The sequence below is a fragment of the Phascolarctos cinereus genome, unplaced genomic scaffold, assembly GCF_003287225.1.
Source record: "Phascolarctos cinereus isolate Bilbo 61053 unplaced genomic scaffold, phaCin_HiC Scaffold_5;HRSCAF=322, whole genome shotgun sequence".
In the NCBI taxonomy this organism is placed as follows: Eukaryota; Metazoa; Chordata; class Mammalia; order Diprotodontia; family Phascolarctidae; genus Phascolarctos; species Phascolarctos cinereus.
In genome coordinates, this window is record NW_027555958.1 from 382064998 (window position 1) to 382085517 (window position 20520).

Below are 20520 nucleotides of genomic sequence, written 5' to 3' on the forward strand. Positions count from 1 at the left end.
TTACAATCTTCAGCTTTTTGCCCAAAGCCTTGCAACCATTAGCAATACCTTGGCAATAAGTTCCTTCTGGCGGTATCATTTGAGTCTGCATGATTCATCAGAAGTGCATTAGCAGTCATATTCATCTGTTTTGACTGGTCTTGGGAGGTGCACCTCAGATACGTGTTTTGGGAAGACATACAGCTGTAAATTGCAGAGCTGAGGGAAGGAACCCATGTTTTCTGACTCTATGTCCCCTTGCTTTTCCCACACCATAGTGCCTCTGCTAGGCACAATGAAAATCAAAAGCTTGTAGTGATCATTGATGAAGAGCACAAAAGGACCTAGGAGGCCATCTTGAAGAACCCCCTCCTTTTGCAGAAAAAGAAACTGAGGCCCAGTGCTCTAACCACTGGGAAACCCAGCTTTAGATTTATTTAACTTTTCTGAGCTTCCTCATCTGGTAAATAGAGATAATAAAGCCTGTAGTACTTACCTTCCAGGGTTGCTATGAGGGTCAAATGAGATAATGTACCTATAGCTCTTTGTGAACCTTCAAATGCTACTGGAATATAGTCTGGACCCCTCATTTTATAAATCAGAAAATTGAGGCCCTAAAAAGTTGTGACTTGTCAATGCTCACAGGATCATGATTTGAAAGCAGGTACGCAGACCCCAAATGTGGTATTATTTTCTACTGTAATATCTCTACAAGCATAGACTGCTATAGAGGTTCAGGGGATGGAGAGATCTCTGTGGTCTAGAACATGTTCAAGGAAGGCTCCATGGAGGGAGGAGGGTCCTAGGCTGGGCCTAGAACAATGAATACAATTCAGGTAAAGAGAGAAAAGTGGGGGAAGACATCTAAATAGGAGAAACAGAATGAGAAATGACCAGAAGATGGGCCATCAGAAGGATTCATAGAACCATAGATTTTCAAGTTGCAAGGGACCTTAGATTAGAGGTCATCTAGTCCAACTCCTTCATTTACAAACAGGGAAACTGAGGCCCAGGGAGGTGAAGTGAGATTTTGGGGGGCAGTAAGGAGATCATATAGAGCAGTAATGGGAAATAAGTCTGGGAAGGTCAAATGAAAGGCATTTGGGGCAGAGGGTAGGTCCAGTGCATAAATGAGGGGGCCAGCCAGCAGCCCTCTTTATTGAAATAGATCTCCCATGACCTACTATCCCAATTCCCACCAATGAATGTCTGCACACATGAAGTCTATTTGTGAGAACTTTGGTTTCAAGGGTGGGGTCCACTTCCTGACTTGTTACTCCTCTCCTAATCCACGCCCCAGCCCACACACTCCCAAGTCCCATGGGGTCGGCCCCAAACATCACCTGCTTATTACCTGCGTTTGTTGAAAGGCCCGTGCAGCAGGGAACATGCCAAGACACGGTCCCTAGACCCTTGGCTCACCATCTGAGAGGAACGAGCTGCCAACCCAGCAGCAGCAGAAAGCCGCAAAGAGGTCCCAGCCTCCCCACCCCCAGCCAGAAGGCTTCACCATAGTAAGTGGGTGGGGGGAGGAGATGCACCTGGGAGATGAAGGTTTGAGGAGAGTCAGGCCAGGCTAAGCCTTCTGGCCTAGTGTGGTAGGAGGAGCAGCCTTGGGACAGGATGGGGGAGAAGGGGAAGCCAAGGGAGAGGTGAAGTTACAGGTTTGGGTAGGGCCAGCAGGAGGGAGAGAGGAGGGGAGGAAATCTGAAGCTTAAGATGGGAAGAGGTAGAGGCCAGAGCAAGGAAAGCTCAAATCTGATGCTGTAGGTCAAAGGGGTAGCCAGCTCCTCAGAAAAGGCGAAGCAGGAGGAGATAATCAGCAACACTGCCTGTCAGGCTTCACCTTGCCCTACCTGCCTCAGGCACGCTCATCCACAATGAATCATAGAACCCACCTTGAGCTATGTCCACTGGACCTTGAAGGATGGCTCATCTCTGCTCCCACCCCCAAGGGAGGTGTGGGATTTTGTTAGCTATTTATTTACCCAGAGTCTGATTTCCCTAAGGGTCCTGGCAAGGCAATGTCTAAGACTAGACCAAGTAGACCCATACTCTTAATACTTAGCCCCACCCTTGGGGCCACTGGGGGAAAAAAAAGTTTTTTCCATTGAGCATTCCAGGAGACTGTTTCAGAAGATATCCTATCAAGTAACCCCACACCCTAGTGCTCCCCAGAACCACTCCTAGGGAGCCAATCGGGGCATCTTGCAGAAGCACTTTAGGGTGGAACAGGGAGGTGGTTCTACTTAGCAGTGACTCAGTTCTGCCAGTTGCTTCTAGAAAAGACACAAGGCCCCTGTGGATACTGTTAGACCATGAATTTCTTGCTCCCTCTGCCCTCTCCAAGGTAAAGCAGATTGGGCTCCTTTTTCTGCTTTCCACTCCTGACTTCCTCTGTTTTATGGTCCCCTTGGGACAGTGTGGTCTGTGGTAGGATCACTGGATTTCAGTTCATAAGACTAGGGTTCAAATCAGGCTATGCTAATAATTACCTGTGCAACTGAGCCTTAATTTCCCTGTCTGAAAAATGAAGCAGTGGGGCTAGAATAATTCTAGTCACTAGATATTTTCTAAGGACCTGTCTAGCCCCACACCTTAAGATCTTGTGATTTATTTTTCCCCTCTTAAGACTGCCTTAGATGTTGGGAGCCAGCTGACATAGGGGAAAAGATGTTAGGCTTAGTATAAACAAACAAACAAACAAATAAACAAAAAACAAAAAAACCAAAACCCTGGGCTCAAAACCTGACTCTGCCACTCTCTAGCTCTGTGACTATAGGCAAGTTACAGCACTTTTCTGTTCCTCAGTCTCTTAGCTGTGAAATGGGCTTAATAATGCTTGCACTACCCAACTAGTAGTATTGTAGGAAAAATGCTTTGTGAACCAGCTCAGAACCCAGTGTACTTCCTTCCACATGGTAGGTGCTAATTAAATGTTTGTGGAGTTAAAATGGATTAAAGCTATTATAGCAGTGTGTGCTAGGAAGGGGAGAGTTAATTCACAATGCATTCTCCTCTTCTGTACCTCTAAAATTAGTTAGACGCTTTGCTTCCTGGAATGATGAGCATGTTACCTTCCCCTGTACCCCACCTCCACCAAGAATAACCAAGCTGAAGGTCCTCCCTATGGCAGGGAAGAAGATGACAGGGAACATCGTGTCCTGGGGAGGCTTAAACCGTATGATTTTAGCAACCCCCCCCATTTTTAAACATTTTTATTTAAAGTTCTGAGTTCCAGATTCTATTCCACCCTCTCTCCCCTCCCGCTATGGTAAGCAATTAGATATAGGTTATACGTGTGCAATTAAGTGAAACATTTCCATATTAGTCATTTTGTACAAGAAGATTTGAATGAAATAAAAAAATGAAAGAAAGTGAAAAATAGCATTCTTCAGTCTTTTTTTAATCAATATCAGTTCTTTTTCTGGAGGTGCATAGTATGCTTTATCATTAGTCCTTTGAGAGTGTCTTGGGTCATTGTGTTGATGAGAATAGTTAAGTTATTCACAGTTCATCATACAATGTTGCTGTTACTCTGTATAACATTCTGCTGGTTCTGTTTACTTCACTATGCATCAGTTCATGTAAATCTTTCCTGGTTTTTCTGAAATCATCCTGCTTGGCATTTCCTATGACATGATAATATACCATCACAAGCATATGCCACAGCTTGTTTAACCATTCCCTAATTGATGGATATCCCTTTGATTTCCAATTCTTAGCCACCACAAAAAGAGCTGCTATAAATATTTTTCTACAGATAGGTGCTTTTCCATTTTTTTTACATCTTTGGGATATAGACCTAAGAGTGGTATTGCTGGATCAAAGGGTATGCACAGTTTTATAGCCCTTTAGGCATAGTTCCAAATTGCTCTCCAGAATGGTTAGATCAGTTCAAAACTCCACCAACAGTGCATTAGTGTCCCAGTTTTCCCTCATCCCCTCCAACATCCAACATTTTCCTTTTTTGTGATATTAGCCAATTAAATAGGTGTGAGGTGGTACCTCAGAGTTATTTTAATTTCCATTTCTCTAATCAATAGTGATTTAGAGCATTTTTTCATATGACTATAGATAGCTTTGATTTCTTTGTCTGAAAACTGCCTGTTCATATCCTTTGACCATTTATGAACTGGGAAATAACTTGTATTTTTTTTTATAAATTTGACTCAGTTCTCTATATACTTGAGAAATAAGGCCTTTATCAGAGATACTTGTTGCAAAAATTTTTCTCCCAGTTTCCTGCTTTCCTTATAATTTTGGTTGAATTTGTTTTGTTTGTGCAAAAAAATTTTTTAATTTTATATAATCAAAATTTTCTACTTTATATTTTGTAAAGCTCTCTGTATCTTCTTTGGTCCTAAATTCTTCCCTTATCCATAGATCTGACAGATAAATTTCCAGGTGGAAGCACTCTGGTTCAGAGCCCTCCTCCCTTCTCTTCAAGATGTTGTAGCAGCCCTTGAGGTCCCCAGGGAGTGGCTGAAGGAGTCAGCAGGACCCTCTACAGATCAGAATCCTGGACACTGTCACGTCCTACTTTGGAATGTAATTTTTGTGTCCTTGTCTTATCTCCTCCACCAGATACTTATGGGTAAAAAAAAAAAAGAGGGTCAGATTCTCCCTTCCCATCAGTCAATGCACCCAACAGCTCCTCAAACATTATGAGCCCCCTCAATCAATATCAAATGGAAGGTGATTGCCATTGTCTTTTTGCTGAGCATCTGAAAAATCTCAATTTAATCAAGCAAGCATTCATTGAGCACCTACTGTGCTAGGTGTTGAGGAAACAGAAATGACATTGAAACAGTCTCCCTGCCCTCAAAGGGCTTACATTCTACAGGGTAAGTATAACTGATACTTTAAATGGTTCCTCCATTAAAGTACTACTCCATTTGCTTCACTGTGTAAGCAGAAGAAGCTGTGGCTTTTTGAGGGCTATTCTAGGAAACTAAAAACACTGGCAGGTGATATGGCCGGGTCATGGACTGTATGTTAATTGTCCAAGGATGGGTCTGGCTTAGTTCAGAAAGGTCGTCATCAGATTTCAGGGTGGGGAGAATTAGGAAGTAATACAACTCAGGAAAGTGACCTGTTAATAGTAGAAAAAGTAGCCACTGGTGAAGTAACAATCCTTTTGATGTCTTTAAATAGTCATTTATAGGATTTGTCTTAGAGATCACCTGCATATCATCTTTTCGTTAATTGAGGCTTGTAAATTTAGCTTAACATAATCTGGACTGTCACCTTGCCTGTTGGTATGTACAATGTTTAGGTACTAGGGACATGAATAGCATATTTGTCCTGGCACATTTTAAAAATAAATTTAAAATTTAAAAATTTAATTTTAAAATTCTAATTTATTTAATTTAAAATTTTAATTTTAAAATTAAAAATTTAAATGTAATTGAAAATTTTAACTTTAAAATTTAAATTTTTAATTTAATTTGAAATTTTAAAATACATTTGAAAATTAAAAGGACAGTGTAGGGAATAAAGCAACAGCATTGGCATTAAGAAGATTTGAGTTCAAGACCCATCTCTGACACATTGTAGCAGTGTGACCCTGCTGAATCAGCTCAACTTCTCAGCCCCCCACCCCCAGCTATCTAAAACTATGAGTTATAGACAAGTTGCCAATCTGTATCAGTGAAAGAAGTTTCTACACTGAGAGTTCTAACGACCTCTCCTGTTCAAACAAATAATAAAGGTGCTCTTTTAAAAGAAAAAAAAATACATGTGTTTTCTTGATTCCTTTTATCTCTACAATTAGTCATTTCATACTCCCCATTCCCAGAATGACATTTCCTTTTTGACAAAGAAAAATAATTATGCAAAAACACCTGAGAGTGACCACTGATAATATATACAACTTTCTGTCCTAGGAGGTTCCCACTTTTCTGCTTTAAGGGAGAATGTCAGCTTCCTTAACTGTTCTTTAATCTCAATTAGTTTTTCAGTTATTGTGAGTTCTACATGTAACAGAACTTCAGAGCATATGTACACACATACAAATATACTTAGATGTACATACATATATATGAGTTTATGTGTGTATATGTACATGTAGAAATGTTATATATATATGTATTTGTGTGTATATACATACATATATATGATGAATAAATGACAATTTTCATTCATTCATCTATTTTGGCTAGAGGGGAATCAGGAGAATCTAATCGAGAATCAGGAAATGTCATCAGACACATCAGAGTTAACAATGGTATAGAAGTTACTGAGCAGATGATCTTTTCTTTCTTTGTTCCTTTTCTTCCACTGAGCCCTCCCCTCCTCTTTCCCTCTCCCCAAGCCCCTAGCCGTGTTCCGACCCCTCACCCCCAGCTCAGAAAGTCAGCAGGGGAGGAAGCCTGACCCTAGAACAACTGACGCAGCTTGGAGAAGCCGAGCCTTTTGTCTGCTTGCTGTTACATCCCCTGGGTGGGGGGTTGGGTAGCAATGGGGGCTGGAGAATGTTGGGGAAGGTGACCACAGCCCGGAGTTGTCACCCGCTAATTTTGGATCCTCTGTGCTCCAAAAACAATCCCGGAGGAGGCACAGGCTGACAGCTGTCAGCAGGCCAGATGCTTGGGGCCCTGAGTCCCCTGGGCCCTGGCCTTATAAAGGTTTAACTGCATCTGTTTAAAGACTTCCCTCCTCCCATCCGTCTGGCCTCATGAAAGCTGTGGGGAGGGGACAAAGGTGTCGGCTGAAACCAGGAAAACCAGAGGCTGGAAATCCTTCAGTCCCCATGTCCTCTTTTCTTCTGCTCACCTCCTTTTGCCCACTCACTATGACCTTTCCCCTTTTTCCTCTTTTACTGTTTTCTTCCCTTGATTCTTCCAGATCCATTATTAATTTGTGCTAGCTCTAGAAAATGGAGAAAAGGAAGACTCCCATATTGGACCTGGAGGCAGGAAGCCTTGGTTTGAACCCTGGATGGGCCAATTCCTACTGGTGTGACCTTGGGCAAAAAAATTTCCTCTTTCTATGCCTCAGTTTTCTCATCTGTAAAATGAAGGGGTTGGATTAGATAGCCTTTAATGTTCCTTCCAGATGTAATGATCCAGTTCTAGGGTCTCTTTGTGTATGTGCATGCATATATGTATACATATAAAACACACACATGTATACACATATAAACATACACATGCATGTGTGTATAGGGACACATATACATACATGCCCACACATATATCTACATCTATAAATGTATATAGTATACTCATTTCTTTCTGTCTTTCTCTCTGCCTCTTTCTTTCTCTCTCTGTAGTCTATAGAATGCAGGAGCCCAGAGCTGGAAGGGGTCAACATGTCTAGTTCCATGATTGCAGGGAAGGTTAAGTCGTAGTCATACCACTGGGCACTTCAAGTTAACAAATAGTTATTACAGCTTTTTACAACCTGGCCCCAATGTGCTTTTCTAGCTTTATACATCACTACCCTATGGTCTAGCCAAACTGACCATTTTTTCCTCTACTTTTCATGCTCAACTCTCCATCTCCCACTTCTGTGTCTTTGCACAGGTTGTCCCCACCCCACGCCTAGAATACAATCAATCAATTGTGAAGTCCTCTCTCTTCATCAGCGAGTCTTAGAATCCCTTCTTTCTTTCTAATACTGCCTTTTACATGACTCCTTCCTGATCTCCAATCACCCCCTCATCTCTTAGTGCCCTCCCTTCCAAAATTATCTTATTCTTAGTATACGGGATGTATATATTTCTACAGTCAAACCAACAATAATGCAGGCAGAGCCCCTTGTTCATGCTTTGAGGACTAGACCTCCATTGGCCAGTAGCCCTTCACGTTCATTTACATTTGTCTCCCCCAATAGAACGTACTCTCCTTGAGGGCAGAAGTTATCTTCTCTCTGAATTTGTGTCCCCAGTGCCTAGCAAAGTGCTTGGCTAAGTAGAGGGAGCCAAATACATTCTTTTAATTTGATTGATTTATTAAGTGCAAATGATTTAACCTCTCTGACACTCAGTTTCCTTAACTGTAAAATGAGGGAATATCTCACATTGTTGTAAAGATTAGATGAGATAATGAATATAGTGTTTTGCAAATCTTAAAAGCACTCTGTACCTATTATTATTGGGGAAGCTACAAAATATAGTCACACACATACACTGATAATTCTTAAACAAAGTACTCCCAAGATTTGTTGTTGATCAGCTGTGTCTGACTCATCTTGACCCCATTTAGGGTTGGGTTTTTTTTTTTTGGCAAAGGTACTGGAGTGGTTTGTCATTTCCTCCTCCAGCTTATTTTGCAGATGAAGAAACTGAGGCAAATAGGGTTAAGTGACTTGCCCAGGGTCACAGAGCTAGTAAGTGTCAGCATCCAGATTTGAACTCAAGTCTTCCTGACTCCAGGTCCAGCACTCTTGCCACTGTACCACCTAGCTGACCAGATAAGTGTAACACAGAAGTACAAAATAAAATACTATGGGAAAAGGTTGCTAAAGACAAGCAGCATCAGGGAAGACTTTCTGGAAGAGGTAGCATTCGATGTAGCTTTAAAAGATGAATGAGGGGCAGCTAGGTAGCACAGTGGATAAAGCTCCAGTCTTGGAGATAGGAGCACCTGAGTTCAAATCCAGCCTTTGATACTTACTAATTGTGTGACCCTGGGCAAGTCACTTAATCCTGTTTACCTCCATTTGCTCATCTGTAAAATGATTTGGAGAAGGAAATGGCAAACCATTCCAGTATTATTGCCAAGAAAACTCCAAATGGGGTCACAAAAAGTTGGCTATGACTGAAAAACAACTAAACAACAATAATATAGTCAAATGTAACACTAAAATTTTTTTAACATGGAAATTAGGTGACAGAAATAGTAAGAAGTAGAAGGAGGTTTAGAGGGAAAGATCTCAATTTTTTGAGATTTTGGGGGATACTTTATGAAACATTAAGGTAGAAATGCAGAACTAAAGCTCAGATATTGGAGACACATAACTTCTCTGAGCTTTCAGTTTTCTTGTCTGTAAAATGGAGATAATAATAGCTACATTATCTGTTGTTGTGCTCCATTCCAAATTACTTTGCATTTACTTTGATACATTTAGCCTGAATACTTGTTGTTTCCCCCAGGTAAGCTCCTCAAGGTATCCCTTGGACCTAGCACAATGCCTGGTAAATAGCAGGTGCTTAATATATGCTTGCTGAATTGAATTAAGTTGAGATAGAAGTGTGAGAGTCATCTGCATGAATGTGATATTTGAGTCCATGGGAATAAATGAAATTGAAAAAGGGGAAGAGAGTGGAGAGAAAAGGGAGGAGAGCTTAGGACAGAACCCTGGAGAGCTGTCTTTAAGAAATCAGTAAGAGAATGAGGAGTCAGTGGACATGTTCAGTTATACCTCTTGATGGATTGTCAACCATCCCTTCCTTGTCTCTCTCTCTCTCTCTCTCTCTCTCTCTCTCTCTCTCTCTCTCTTTCCAGAGGTACTACATTCCTTGGGTTCTCCTTCTATCTCTCTAACAGCCCCTTCTCTGTCCCACTGACTCCTCATTCTCTTACTGATTTCTTACAGTAAGGAAGCATGAAAAACCCTGAAGACCAAGTGCAGAGCTAAAAGGGCCAGAGGAGGAGGATGTTTCTGAAGCAAGGGCAGGGTAAAGACGAGAGACCATAACAAGGTCCAGGACAGGGAGAGCATCAAGCTAGGTCCAGGGTTCAGTATGGCCTGTAAGGATGTTGAACTAGACCAAGAAGTACCTCAATTTCCTTTATTCAGTTGGGGTCTGGGTGTCCATTTTATGCCTAGCCATGTGTGGCCAGTCCCATACTTTCTAATTTCTTCTGATGTTCCTTCAGTTGTTGCCCTCATTATACTTGACAGTAATAGCCAGTTCCCTACAGTATGAGGCACATAAGAGACAGTGTTGGGTAATGGATGGAGAGTTGACCCTAGAGTCAGGAAGACATGGATTCAAGTCCCATCCTCTGGCACATCCTAGCTATACGACCTTGAGTAACTCATTGCCTCTCATCACCAGCCCTGCCCATCCTGGGAGTGTAATTACCAATTTAACCCAACAAAGAATTAGAAATTTAGGGGATACCCATCAATTAGGGAACAGTCGAACAACTCATCATATATGATTGTGAAGGAATCCTATTGTGCTGTAAGAAATTATGAAGGTGATGGATTCAGAAAAACCTGGAAGGATTTATATGAAATGATGCAAAATAAGTGTGTAGAACCAGGAAAACATTATACACAGTAACAACAATATTGTAACAATGATCACCTGTGAAAGACTTAGCCACTCAAATCAAAACAATGATGCATCACAATCCCAAAGGACTCATGATGAAAAAATGTTATCTACCTCCAAAGATCAAAAATGATGAACTTTGAGTACAGATTAAGGCATATTTTTGGTCACTTTCTTTTTCTTACTTTTTTTTTGCAATATGACTAATATGGAATATGTTTTGCTTGACTTCATATGTATAATGGGTATCATGTTTTTTGACTTCTCAGTGGGTTGGGATGAAGCTGGAGGGAGGGAGAGAATCTGGAATTCAAAATACAAAAAAATATTAAAAATAAAACTAAATAAGTGGATGTATGAATGAATAAATAGATAGAAAAACAAGCAAAGTAAAGTGAGACAAACAGAAACTGTCTATTCTGGCTCAACCTGGAGTTTAGATTAGAATTAGGCCTAGGAATAGATAGGATACCATAGGAAGACTTGGGTTCAAATCCCACGTCAGATGTATTCTAGCTGTGTAATTCTGAGCAAGTCACTTAACATCTCTGGGCCTCTGTTCCTCACCTATAAAATAAAGTGGGGCCCCACTTAGTCTCTGAAGCCCCTTCAAACTCTAAATCTATGATCCTGTGATCTTAGTGTTCTTTCATAGTCTTACATAATTGGTATTAAAAGAGTCCAAGGGAGGGTCACAGGACATTGATTTAGGGCTAGAAGGAACACTGAAAGCCACTAGTCCTTCTCCCTCATTTTACAGACAAGGAAATTGAGTCCCAGTGAGGTTAAGTGACTATCTACTGAGCCACCTAGCTGCCTCATTCCCCTTAGCAGACTGTAAACTCCCTGAGGGCAGGGACTATGCCATTTTTTTTTGCTTTTGTTTTTTCCTATCAATTTTTTTTTGTTTTTCTCAGCATCTGGTAAGGTGCTTTGCAAATAATAATTTCCTAATAAAGTGCTTGTTGAATTGAATTCATTTCTTTCTGATTGAAGAGAAAAGGGAAAGGCAGATGGGTCAGTTACAAAGAATCCTGTTGACACAGCAGACATGAATACGCAGCTCTAAAAAAGTGAGGTTCCTGCCCTGGGGCCAGAAAACAAAGGTGACTGTAGCGTGGAGCAGGGTATGTGCAGAAGGGGGATGACAGCTTTATGGGGCTGAGGCAATTGCAAGAAGAGAAGACTGCAGAAAGATAGCCTCTGGACACATGCCAGATGACTGTGCTGCTGCCCCCAGCAAAGAAGCAAAACTAGAGGGACTTGGGGGTTGGGGTGGGAGGTGAACAGGGACAGGCCACCCACCCCAAACATACTGTTGCTAAGATTGGCGTGCTTCAAAAGAAGAGTGGCAATAGCTAGAAAGACAAGAGGTGAGTGAACATGGTTCTTCGTTTATAGGACTTTAGAGATCATCTAAATCCCTGTCTTTTACAGAGGAGGAGACTGAGATCCAAGGAAAGGAAGTCGAGTTCCCAAGGTCACACAGCTGGGTCCTGATTCGTCCCAATAATGAATCTCATGAAGTGGTTCCATTATTTAAATTCACTCTATTTGGAGTTATAATTATGTAAAGTAGGGTCTTTTATTCCAGCCCAATAGAAATCATGCAGTGTGGATCTGATAGTGAATTTGACCACATCCTAGGATTCGTCTGTTGCACTAATTGGGATCCAACTGTATCAGAATTAGGAATCAAAGCCATGTCCTTTAACTCCATGCCCAATGCTTAGTCCACAATAGATTCAGGGGTGACAGGGAGGACTGGGGACTTCTGGTTGCCACAGGCCTTGTGTGTCACTCTCAATGTGTCCTGCACTGCCCAGATTACCCTGCATTTTTTGTATATCTCCTGTATGTACTTATCTGTGAACATTTATCTCCTGGAAGCATGTGGACTCCTTGAGGGCAGGATTCTCATTTTGGATTTGTAGTCTCAGTGCCTAACACATATATTAGGCACTTAATAAACTCTTGTTGATTATTAGGTGCTTAGTAAGTGCGTGTTGATCATCACCTTTGAAGAGAAGGTAAGAAGGCTAGGGAGAGAACTGTCTTCCACTGGGTCACCAAACCACCAACCAGCTTTTCTACCACAGAAAAAGATTATTGAAGTAAATAATGAACCAGGGGTTTGAGAACACCAGAATTCTGATTAAGCCCCCATGGATTTTGCAGGCTTCATTCCTATCTCTGGGGAGGATACCCTTCAGATCCCTTCTCTACCTGACTTCCTTACATAGAATGGAAGCTCTTTGAGGGCAGAGATTACTTAATTTTCATCTTTGTATCTCCAGGGTTTAGCACATTACCTGGCTCATAGCAGGTGCCCAATACATGTCTGCTGATAAATCAATGGAGTCTTTCTCCTGCGGTTGATCCAGGTTTCCTCTTCTCAGTCTTGCCTGTCCTCATTCCCCATGCTAGCCTTCCTTCTTGGATAACCCTTCTACCTTGGCGCTGCCCACCTCTCTCCCCACTACTCTTTCAGCAAGACTCCTGGATTGAGTCAAGGAAATTTGTGCTACCAGTAAATCTGAGGGCTCCTTAAGAATGGAGAAGAAATTCTCACGTAGGGGGAGAGCAATCAGTCACGTTTCCAAAGAATTTAAGCTCTTGAAAATCGGGGGCAGGCTTCTAAATGTCATAAACCTTGGCCTACTATGAGTGCTTATGTTGACTGATGACCGATTTTTTATCTCTCTTTCCTAGCCCAGTGGTGTCAAACATGAATTAGTAGGCCACTAATCCATACCTAAGGATCCCTATTGGTTTCATGCTGACTTAGTTTTAAAATGTAATATCTATGTTTTATTGTATTTTTATTTATTTTGTTAAATATTTTCCAATGACATTTTATTCTCATTCAGGCTGCACTCCGTTGTGTTGTGAATCTGCTGTATTTGATACCTATCTTAGAATATATACCTACTCTCCCTCAAGCATCTTGTGAGGAGGTGGGGGAAAGAGACAGTGAAAGCCAACAAAAAAAAAAACTTGTAAGGGGATATTGGGTGATAAAGGTTGCCTCCATTAGCTCCTCTATGAAGAGGTCAGTCTCCCTGTCCATCACCAACAGCTCCCTCTGCCCCCACCCTGGGGATTCCAGCCCCATGTCCAGCCTGAGCCTAGCAACTTAACTATAATAACCTTGGGGATTAACATAGCAGGCATTGTCTTTCCCTGACTATAGGGCTGGTATTATGTGTTCAAAAACTCTCTCCTAAAAATATCCAAAGAACAGGTGCAGTCCATGAGGTTCAGGCCGTGTCAGAGTCCCATCTGTGGTCCATCTAGAAACAAAGAGGTGAGGGAGACCCTCATATGTAGCTTGTTCTGAATTCAGTGAACTAGGTTCCTGGAAACCCATCTTTCTAAGATTTCACAGCATCTTTAGACTTTTAGACCCATCAGACAAGGAAAGCAGGATTTACCCATTTTACACCCACCCCTATTGGTCATACTGGCCTCCTATTGCCAGTGAATATAGTAAGTGCTTAAATGCTTGTTGACTGACAGCGTGGTTCCCTATCCCCAGCTCCAACCCTCTTTGCTGCTCCAGTCATTATCCCCATAAAACTCAACCATCTCCCCCATCCCAGGTACACTCAGGGCTCTCTTGTAAACAACAGACTCAGGGAAATTTACTAAGGAGAGGCAGAACTGCCCATATGTCTTGGAGGATTTCAGCCCGATTCCTTTTAGGCCTTCTGCCTGACTTCATTTAGTCCCTGATCTCATGGGCTTTGGGAGCTTATTTTCGTGTCTGCTCTTAAGGACGAAGAGCTGAGAAATAAATCCATAGCTTAGCAGCAATGCACTGCTTCCCACTGAAAACCTGTCCTCTGCCTTACAGTGCATGCACACAGACACTCATAAGCACCATCTCCTATTCCCCACATCTCCAGATCTTTTAATGTTTTCCACACTCATCTCACTGTCCACATGTACAGATCCTGCCCAGCCTCTCACTTCTCCCTGTCCTCCTCCTTGGCCTTCAACCTTCTTCTTCTGCTCAAGGGTGGTCTTGCATTAGTCTATGGACTGTGTCCACAAAATATTTGTGTGTGTATGTGTGTGTGTGTGTGTGTGTGTGTGTGTGTGTGTGTGTGTGTGTGAGTGATTGTAACTGCAGGTACTGCAGTTATGTGTGCATGGGCAGCATGAAGAGTGTTTGCCCAGACTCGTGTGTATCTATAGTGTGTGCCTATAGTGTAGGGGGTGGAGAGAAGGTGGGGGTGCTCCGAAGGGTAACAGAGCTTGTTCTATTTTTACTGGCCAGTTGCTGTGGACCGTAGATTTCATAGCCTCCACCAATCTTCAGTCCCTTGCAGTCTGTGGTCCTCCAGCAGCCCCAGACCATCTCAACTCTGCTAGGACCATTGTAGGTAAGTGTCTGAAGCCTGGCTCCTGATCTTGGGAAAGCAAATCCTAAACCAGCTGGGGTTTGAGTCTAGGTAAGAGAAGAACAAGGGATGAAGGTTACGATTAGATCCCAGAAAGGCTAGGAAGGAAAAAGTGAGTATTTTGTGCCCATCCATTTAGGGTTTGGCAGTCTAACATACTACCTGAGAAAATTCCCAGAAAGTTTCTCCTGGACAAAGGGATATCATTTTCTCTAAAGCAATTGTCAGAGGAGAAAGTTGCATCTCCCAAACAGAGTTGGTTGAGTCTTTTTTTTTTTTTCAGGCTGGGTTACCTCCACCTGGGCTGGAAAGATATGTATTTCATTGCTTGCAGACTAATCCAAAGCATATGTTGATTACAAAAGAATCAAAAATGGAGAAGGAAGATAGGGAAATTTGTGGAGAATGGAATTTGAGAGGGTTGGGAATTGGGATGGGAGGAGGAACTGAGAAATCCCAAAGACATCTCTAGGAAATTTTTCTTGCTCCTTTTTTTCTGTGTCCTGGAGGGAAGACAAGGGCATATCTTTATCATCTGTGCACCTGGGGAAAGGAGTTGATAGGACGAGCTAGGGACTGAGAGCCACCCCAAAATGGCATGGAATTCACACTTTTCTGCTCCCTACCAAATTCCCCATTGTTGGCACTAAGAGATGAATAGCAGTGGCTAAAGGGGCAGGGACGGAGCTGGATGGAGAGCAGTGTGAGCATTGCTCAATGTTGCTGAGAGTTGGGGTGCATGAATCAAGGCATCCAAGGCACTGTGAGTGTGAGCTTCTCTGCAGGTGGGTGAAGGTGTCCAGGGCCTTTAGGAACAATGGAGGCTGGCTTTTTAAACTGGAATGACAAATGGAGATGGAATGTGACATCCAGGCAGTTCAACTCCAGAGAGGGAAAAAGATAAGCAGTTCTTATTGACAGCTATAGAAGAGAAGTGACCCAGAACCCGGAGCTATAAGCACAGGAATACTGTCCTAATTCCATCAGGGAGGAGAAGAATGCCTTGAACTGGGGATGCAGTATCCGGGGGCTGCATGGTTTGGGGAGGTGGAGTAAGAGGAGAGAGGACAGAAGTAGAAATAAAATTAAGATACGATTTAATGTCCCTGTTTGTTAAAACTCAGGAGAAGTATATTTTCTTGGACACACACACACACACACACACACACACACACACACACACACACACTCCTCTGCCTAATTTTTAACCCAATGTTCCATTTTAAAAACTCTTTCTCCAACCCCCTGGTTTTTGTGAAGTGGAGACCCTGACTTTTCGTTTTTGTAGCTCTTTCTCTCCAATCAGGTATGCATTTCCTGAGGTTGGGAATATGGGATCCTGGACACAGTAAAGCCTCAATGCTACCCTCCCCAACCCTCTTTATTTCAAGTATCAACCCTCACTCATTTTCAAAAGGCAGGACCACATAGTCACATCAAGTCCAAACCTGTCGACAAATGAGAGGCCCTTTCTGCAGAGTGGGGGTGCCTGGGCCCAGATTTCCTTTGTAGGACATTATCAGTGGCTTCTTTGAGGGCAGGGGCCCCAAGAGCTCAATAGTAAAGAATAGAGACACATCCAGAATGGGTGAGGGGGAGTTCAACTCTGGTTCATATTGGTAACAGATGTGGGCAGCAGCCAGGAAGGTCCCTAGAGATGGTAGTATAGGTAACCATTTGGTGGTCTGTATTCACACGTGGGCATTAGCATGTGCCTACTGAAGTGTTGGCCCATTTCAGGAAAGTAGATATAAAAAACTGTCCATCTGAGAACTGACTTCTGGAGACTGAGATTAGGAGAGCTTGACAAACATCGATAAGCTGCTCCGGGGAGTGGATCTTGTGGGAGCCTACCAGCTCCTATTTCTCTCTGGACTTGCCCAGAATCTTGGGATGATGATAGCACATTAAGTAGCCGGCCATAAAAGGTCTAATTTCAGCCAAGCATTTCAGGAATTTATAAGCTGTCTCCCGGGTCCTGGGGCTGGCTCTGCCTCTCTCTCCCCCTGAGTAACGGGAAGACAGCTGGGACTGTGGGGTCAGAGCCTTAGCCTTCCACTAGGTTTGGTAGCAGGGGCAAAGGTGAAGAGTTAAAGGTCTTTCTGAGAGAGTTACTGAGGTCAGGCAGATTGAAGACTAAAACCTCCTCCTCTTGGGGGATCAGAGGTAAATAAATGCCTCACGAAGGACAGAAGGAGGGCAGGAAAGAGGTGTAGGGAGAGAGGATGGGGGAATAAGGAATCTAGAATGAGTTAAAAAATATCACACTGCTCTCTTCAGAAATGGCTTCCTGGAGCAAGTCCTAATTCTTAATCTTGAGTTTCAAGGACTCTCCTTCAGAATGTTTGGTACCTCAGGCAGGTCACAGGATGCTAGAGCTGCAGGAGATCTCAGAGATCAACAGCTCACACTCCTCATTTTGCAGATGGGAAACGGGCTCTTCCTCAAGGTCAGAGTCATGATTCAAACCCAGACCCTCTGATTCCAAGTCCAGGGCTCTTTCCCTTACTTGAGACCTCATTTTATCAAGGCATAACTCAGATTTCCCTTTTTTTTTCTTCTTTATTGGTGAGGCAATCGGGGTTAAGTGACTTGCCCAGGGTCACACAGCTAGTACGTGTCAAGTGTTTGGTCTGAGGCCGGGTTTGAACTCAGGTCCTCCTGACTCCAAGGTCGGAGCTCTATCCACTGTGCCACCTAGCTGCCCCTAGATTTCCCATTCTAACTAGGCACCCCCATTTCCCCACAGCCCCACATCCCATACTTACATTATCTTCTCCCACCTCTGAGCCTTCACAGAATCCTAGCACTTTTAGAAGCAGGAGAGATCTGAGACATCTCTTAGGCCAAACATACCACCTTACTTTATAGATGAGAAAGCTGAGGATCTGAAAGGTGAAGTCCAAGGTCAAAGAATGGCCCCGGCTGCCCTTCTAAAATGAAGCTCAATGCTCTTTATTTTACACACTTCCTCCCTTGCACAGGCCATTTCCCATCTCCCAACAAATGCACTCCCTTCAGGCTCCAGACAACATGGTCAAGGTGTCACTGCCCTCCATGACCACGCATGGCCTCTGTCACCCAGAGCTTGCTTTTACCATGATTTCCCTATATTCCCCCTGTTCATCTCACCCCAAGGCCCATGGCATCATTGAGATGGCCTGAGAAGCCTGGGCTAACGTGTCAATAAAAGAGGACTAGGGCTCCCCTCTCCTCTGTTTCCAGGGAACATGTGCTTGAAAACTGTGCCCTTCTGGCAACTTTACACCCATCTCTGTTATTGGACTTATTAGTGAATCCGGGAGTGAAAATTTCAGAAGAGGTAGGAATGGACCAGTAGCTTCCTGAAATTCCTCCTATCATGCTGTTTGACTAGTTACTCACTCTACCCAGAAATGGAGTCGTCCTTTCTTCTTGCCAATCACAGCTAAAACTTTCCTCCTCTGGGACATCTTCTCAGAGTCTCACTATTTGGTTCAGGCCACTGAATTCAGTTGAGAATCTGCTTGTACCCTTTCACTCAGTTCTCATCAGCTGTGTCCTAATTCCTCCGTCCCTGCTGTTTCCCTCTTGTTCTTGAGCTGAAGAGGCTAACTCTGTGTAGGTGCCCAACTAGGCCACTGGGATGGAGTGAGCTGGGGGTGGAGGGTGGAGGTGAATAGTGGACATACCACTGATGCTAAAGCTTAAGGGCCTGGGTTCAAATCCTACCTCTGACATTTACTCATGTGACCTTGGTCAAGTTATTTCTTCTCTGGGCCTCAGTTTTCTCATCCGTAAAATGAGAGGGTTGGGCTAGTTGACCTCTGAGGTCCTCACAACCCCCAAAGCTCCAGATCTATGATTCTGCCTTGCTAATGAGCCTATGTCTGTGTTGGTTATAGGTGCTACTCTCCTTGCCACCATGCCTGAACCGTAAGTAATTCTGATCTCCCCAGAGAAAGTGTGTATGAGGTGTGTGTGTGTGTGTGTGTGTGTGTGTGTGTGTGTGTGTGTTGTATGTGTGTGTGTGTGTGTGTTGTGTGTGTGTGTGTGTGTGTGTGTGCACGCGCATGTGTGTATGTATGAGGGGTGTATGGGTTAAGGGGGTGGAGTCTTGGATGAAGGTGTAGCCCAGGCTATCTGTCATTTAAGACAAGTAGCTTTCTTGGGAGGGGCTCCAAGTACTTTATGAAAACCAAACCCTTTAATCCAAGACTGCTCCAAATTCCTCAGTGCAGCTGCCATTAGAAACCATCTTCCCTGAGTAATGAGCCCTGAAATTTGCAAAGGACTTTTGTCATCTTCAGAGCATAAGTCAAATCAACAAATACTTACAATGCGCCTACTATGTGCCAGGCACTATGCTGAGCTCTGAGAGTACAAAGGAAAGCAAGAACAACAACAAAAAATAGTCCCTGATCTCGTTTTCCACACTGGTCTCCATGTGACCGCAGTTGATCCTCACAACTCTATGTGGCAGGAAGATTAGTTATTACTGTTTCCATTTAACAGCTGAAGAACTGATTGAGGAAGTCAAGTCTTATCAAAGGTCTCATAACCTTATATTATGACTTATCTAAAGTCATATAAATGGCTAGAAGAAAAGAAGGCAGTCAATTGATAAACTTATTAAGGTCCTGCTATGTGCCAGCCATTGTGCTAAGCTCTGGAGAGGCAAAGAAAGGCAAAAGACAGTCCCTGCCCTCAAGGAGCTTGTAATTTGATCTAGGAGACAACATGAAAACAACTATGTACAAATAAGCTATGTACAAGATAAATAAGACATAATCAAGAGAGGGAAGCCACTAGAATTAAGAGGAATTATGAAAGACTTCCTCTAGAAGGTAGGGTTTTGTCTGGGACTTGAAGGAGGCCTTGAAGGAGCTTGAGGCAGAGATGAGGAGAGAGAGCATTCCATACCTGGGGGACAGAGCCAAGAAGTGGAGGGTCTTTTTTGAGGAATAGCAAGGAGGTTGGCGTCACTGAATCAAAGAGAAGGGTGGGGTGCCAGGTGAGGGGTTGGAGGTTACTGGAAAGATGGGGAATGGGGGCAGGTTATGAAGGGCTTAGAATACCAAATGGAGGATTTTATATTTGATCTTGGTGCTAATAGGGAGCCACTGGAATTTGAGTGGAGGGGTAAGTGGGCAGTGATATGGTCAGACTTGCAACATTAAAAAGAGCCTAGAACCCTCTTTATTTCCAAATTAATGTTCTTTCCATTACCTTACCAGGTCATGTAAGAACTTTAAACTAAGTTGGATTCTTTAGTTGGAATTACCTGGCCCATCTCTTTGCATTAATTAAATAAACTGAGTGGATTTCAGTCCCCATACTTTATTTTTCACTGAGGGGACATGGCATTAGTAACTGATGGAGCTGGATGTAATAACTCATATTTATGTCACATTTTAAGGCTTATAGAATGCCTTTTTCCATAATGATCTTATGATATGGGAAATACAAGTATACCCATTTCATGTATGAGAAGACAGGCCTCAGAAAAGTTAGGAGACTTGCTCAAGATCACACAGCTGTTAAATGGGGCAACCAGGATTTGAACCTAGGTCTTTATGACTCAATGTTCCTCCTCCTGCAGCATGCTAGAATCTGAGCCATGAGCATAGTGCTTTGTACATAATAGACAGTAAGTAAATGTTTGTCGAATTGCCAGGAATGAAGAATGTCAGAGTTGGCAAGAACCTTGCAGACAGACCATATCTTCTAGCCTGTATCCAAACCAAAAAAAAGCCTTCTAAAATACGCTCAATAAGTAGTCATCCAACCTTTGCTTGGAGACCTCCAATAGAAAGAGGGAAGAGGGAACCTCTGAGGTGCCCTGCTTCATTTGTAGACAGCCATGACTCAGATTCCATCAAGCACAAGTTTGCTTATTTGTAATTTCTGTGCATTGCTAATAGT

At 42.9% G+C, this 20520-nt stretch overlaps 1 long non-coding RNA gene across 2 annotated transcripts; it reads left to right on the top strand.

Annotated features, from left to right (window-relative positions):
• The first annotated feature begins 1197 nt into the window (after nt 1-1197).
• LOC144457815 (uncharacterized) lies at nt 1198-18560 on the top strand. Of its 2 annotated transcripts, none has more exons than XR_013487335.1 (3): nt 1198-1493; nt 14493-14598; nt 18501-18560. It is a non-coding gene; the product is annotated as an uncharacterized LOC144457815 (long non-coding RNA). The 2 variants fall into 2 exon arrangements; XR_013487334.1 differs by lacking the exon at nt 1198-1493 and adding an exon at nt 12136-12240.
• Nucleotides 18561-20520: the final 1960 nt, after the last annotated feature.